A 4,913-nucleotide genomic window follows, 5' to 3' on the forward strand; every position below is an offset into this window, starting at 1 on the left:
TGGACTTCAGGAGCGGCTCCACGTTGTCCCCGGGTGTCCTGCCGCTGACACACAGTATATCAGAATCTGTTTTGTATTTAGGAAAAAATGTACAGTGAGCACGTGACTGATTTGTAACACACTCATTGCAGGTGATTCCAATTGTGTGGTTTTTAAAAGTTTGCAAATCCTGACACCTTCCCAGCCTCCGGCGCTGTTTGGCGCGGAGTGGCATGTCCATTATTGTGCCCTCACGAGTGTGAGACCCTTTGCTAATTTTGCAGTCCACAGACCCCCGGCATCTCAGACAGGGGGGGTGGAGATGCGGTGACTCAGTCCAACACAATACTAATTCGGTTCCTGAGGAGGAAGCAGGATGCGGCTCGCAGGATGCCTGCCTGCTAACACCCTGTGCTGAGATAAGGGCTCTGGGGTGTCTGGGCTGCCTGGGAGCAGAGGACGTTGGTTAGGGCCATGCCAATCACCTACTTAGAGGCGGTAAACCATCACCTACTGCCTCTAACCTGCAGAATTCCTATGGACACGGCAGGCAGCCAGGACTTCCCCAAAGCTGCCACGGTTTAGGCAACAGAGCTGTTCTTTCCTGGGAAGCTGCAGGCCAGCTCCAGGCCGGGTTGAGGATGTGACAGGAGCTGGACTCGTCCAGCAGATTTGGGAGCTTGCCCACCGCCTCTGGGAGGTCACCGTGTTTGGTTCCCTCTGGAACTAGTGTTAGTAGAGCGCAACATTTCCTAAACTTCGTCTGTTGAACGAATGGCCTCCTGGGATCCATCAACAGATGGCTTCCCACCACCACTCACACTAAGGATCCTGGTGGTCAAAGAAGCCTGAAAATATCCTATCCAGTTTCCCACCCCTGGAGCTTTCCTTTGCTTATGAGCACCTTAAAGGCTCTGAGAAGTCCTGCAATGATTTTCCAGGGAAACTGGTCTCTCCTTGTGAAGGTGCATTAGGTCCCATCAGGTGACCGGCATTTGAAAATGTCTTAAGTTATTCAATTCATTATTTGACTTTAATGCAGTGGTTCTCAACCTTGGCTGCACATTAGAATCACCTGGGAATCTTTTTAAAATGCTGGTTTCTGGGCCTCATCCTCCAGAAATTCTGTTTCTTTGTTACTAATGTTGTGGCCCCACCCCATAACAAAGAAACAGAATTTCCGGAGGACGAGGCCCAGAAATCTGGATTTTAAAAAGATTCCCAGGTGATTCTAATGTGCAGCCAAGGCTGAGAACCGCTGCTTTAATGTCTTCCTTACTTTTTATGCTCCTTATTTATTTATTGAAAAACATAAAAAATACCGTTGCTATTGCACAGGGGAGCACACAATGTCAATTTCATTGCTGAATGGAATAAACTCCCCTGTGAATCTGTCAGAGACAGGCGTGCAGATCACAGTCGTGCTGAGTCATCGGGAAATTGTATGGGAAGGCCCTTGCGAGGAGGGGCCGGTGCACCAGCTCCTGCATGAGGAGGCGTTTGTCAGGCAGACGCTGTGAGCCGTCGAGTGGCCTGACCTGGACATGGAACCAGCTCCGGTTTGGCCTCTTCAAGCTGAGGCCTGGGGCACCTTTCCATGGCGAATTCCTGGGAAGGGGCCAAGGGCAGCAAGGGGCAATTAGACAGGAGCTAGAGCTTGAACGGAACCCTGTGGTGACAAAGACAGAGATGTGGGGCAGGGGGCCGATGTGCTCGGTCGCCATTCCCCCCACCCCAGGCCACAGATTCAGTTCTCCGCAGGCTGCCCCCTGCCCTCTGCTTCCCCCCATGCTCTGCTCAGCCTGGCTGCATTAATGTGCACCTCACCTTACTGGTTAAGAATGTAACTTTGAAAGCCAGGCAGACCTGGGTTTGAGCAGGGACTTCCCGCAGCGAGACCAGCGTGAGGTTCCTGAACATCTCCCACCTTTGTTCCGAGTCCCCACGCCGGCAGCACTGTGATGACTCCTGCCTCGCGGGGTTCCTGGGAAACCACCTGACAACATATCACAGCTATGAGCAGGTCGGGCCTATGGGACAGCTCAGCGCTGGTGCCCTCGAAGAGGTGTGAACCCCAATCACCCGTACCCCATTCCTGCCAGGCCCCTCCCATGAGGGGCACTGCTGGCTTTGCAGTTCCTGTCTCAGTTAACTGATCAAATACGGGTCCCAGGGCCCCAAGGAAAGGCTGGTTGCGTCCGCGCGGGCCAGGGTTGGGAGAACAGGGAGGCGAGACGATGTGTCTGGGGCCACGAGGAAGGAGGGAAGGCTGTGTGGAGCCTGCTGGGTCGCCTGCCCCTCGGCCGGGACCCCATGCCTTTCATGTCCGGCTGCAGAAAGGGTTGAACGGGGGTCCATGAGCAGAAGTTCAGCGAACCCCAATGTTGAAGGTAGAAGGCAGCCTGGCATTCGTATCTGGGTTTGGGGAACTGCGTCCTTCTGGAAGCGGAGCCCGCTGAGAAGACGGCGTATTTACCAAACACGGTTTGCAAACCTGCTGCGAGCCTGTTAGAAATTATCCCTTTCTTCCTCTCGCCTGCTCCCCAGCCGCTGCGCCGACCTGGAAAGCATCAGCGTTGCTCTCACATGAAGCATTTTTTCGGGCCTGACACGCAGGGCTCTGATGTAGAAATTGGAATTTCACACTCTGAAGGGCCCACATGGCTGCAGAGGTCAGGAGGCGGCTCCCGCGTCCACCCGCCAGTGAGTCACGGGGGGAGATGCCGCCCCGAATCACCATCAGCAGACACGCGTGCGTCAGAGGCTCTGTGCGCTAAAAAGTTTGCTTGACATCTGGGTCCCCCCCGCCCCCCCCCAACAGCACACACTCAACAATTTTCAGCCGAGGGGCACGTCCCACTCATCTGGTGAACACATCAGCTGAATGCAATCTGCTCTCACAAACAGATGTCCCGGGGGTGGGGGCACCGAACACTGGTTAGAAGTTGCCGGAAGGTTCTTTATGAGGTTCTTGTTTTGTGGAACAGGGCGCAGAATGGCCAGAGGGCTTGCTGTAATTGAAACACACTTAATTTGGGGGCTGAGCTAGGATTCGTCCAGATTTTTCAAGCCCCTGTCCACAATGGGGGTTTCTGTTTCCGGTCGTCGACTTTCCAGGGCGCATCAATCTCTTTGCCCGAAAAGACCAGCAAGAAGCAGAGAGGGTCCGACCCTCTGGCCCTGGCTGGAATGGGAGGGGGTGGGGGGCGGGCTGCAGGGTCTGCACCTGTGTGGTTTAGACTCTGCCTGACAATACGAAGTCAAGACTGCTGTCTGCACCGATCCCGTTGTCGTCTGAGCGGCAATTGCTCATTTATTCTTATGTGTTTGCCTTTATTTTGTTTTGGGCCTTCAGGTGCATGCGCCGTCTGTGGCTGCGTGAGCTTGCAGGTGCCAGGGTCAGGCCACGGGCGAGGATATCTGGTCCCCACAGAGGCTGCCAGTGGCATCATGGACCTCACTTCATTGCTTACATTCGTCACATGTTAGCAGCTTTCTCTCTTTTATGCAAAAGCCTCAGAGGAATGTGTAAATTCGTAAGGATCCCAAAAGAGAGGGCTGCTTCCTTTGTAAACTCTCCCATCTTGTGCTGCTCCTTTGTAAAGAGCCTCTCCCGGGAGCCCCCTGCTGGTTATTATCAGCAGGGACGGAGCAGCGGAGGGGTGACCCCAGGCAGCCCTTGGGGAACTTCTGGGCCTGTTTAGGAAGCCAAGTGCCAGGGCCTCGAAGTGAGCAGTTTCCTCTGCGAGGGAAGGACAGATGATGTCACCTTGTCCCAGGTACCGGAGGCAAACCGCCTCTGAGAGAGGTGGCGGAGGCTGCTCCCTGGAGGTGCATCTGGAATTCACTGCCCTCTTGGCACCTACTGGTTGGTCTGCAAGATGCGCAGGAGCTGTGACCTCCCCAGCCGGGTGCCTGGGTCCCCAGGTCCCTCTAGCTTAATGCTGCCATTCTGTGGCCTTTGGGGACTGGCATTCCACACCCTCCCAGACAGGGACACAGGCTGGAGGCCAGTGCACCGCGAACACCTAGTCCAGGGAGCGCCGTGCTGCTGGGCGGTGGCCCTGCCTCCTGGCCCCTGGGCTCCTGTGTGACCCCTTCACTTGGGTGTGGGCCCACCTGCAGCTTGCTTCCCACTAGCAGTCAACGGCACAGTGATGGGATGCCACCCTTCTGGAATGCTCTGTTACATAAGACTGTTGTCTATGGCCTACCACCCTGAACGCACCCGATCTTGTAAGCCTGAGACGGGTTGGGCCTGGTTCTACTTGAATGGGAGATGAAAGACTGTCACAAACTAGCGAGAGATGCTCCCTGCTGCCAGGTGGAGATGGTCCCCAGGGAGACCCACACGGCCAGGAGCTCTGGACGCTGGAGTGGCCCCTGGCTGGTGACCGGTGAGGAAAGGACCTCAGCCCTGCAGACCCGGGAGAGGGATCCTGACAGCAGTGTCGAGAGCCCGCGAGGGGATCGTTACCCACTTGGGATGGCAGCTCGGTGAAACCCTGACGCAGAGAACCCAGACAAGCCAGGCCTGGACTCCTAACCCAAAGGAGCTGGGAGGTAACACACGTGTCATCTGAAGCCACCCAGCGTGTGGCGTTCTGTCACTCGGCCAAACGGCACTGACAACATGACAGCTTGGTCTCCCCCCGGGTGGCCCTTGACAAGGGACAGCCTGTTGGCTGTGCCTGTTGTAGGTTTGTGTGGACATGGGACCAAAGGTCTCCGGTCCCCACAGGACACGCAAGCTGGGGATGGTTACTGTACAGACAGAAGTGGGGACCAGCACGGATTGCCAGGGCAGTGAGAGCAGCCAGCTTGTTGAGCAAGCTCTGGGAGTAGGGTTTGCGGCAGGAGTCCCCAACCGTGGGGCTGCAGGGCACTGTGAGAGGCCAGCGGGCGGAGGGCCAGAGCATGGCTGTAGGAATGCC

Source organism: Myotis davidii, unplaced genomic scaffold, assembly GCF_000327345.1.
Source record: "Myotis davidii unplaced genomic scaffold, ASM32734v1 scaffold370, whole genome shotgun sequence".
In the NCBI taxonomy this organism is placed as follows: domain Eukaryota; kingdom Metazoa; phylum Chordata; class Mammalia; order Chiroptera; family Vespertilionidae; genus Myotis; species Myotis davidii.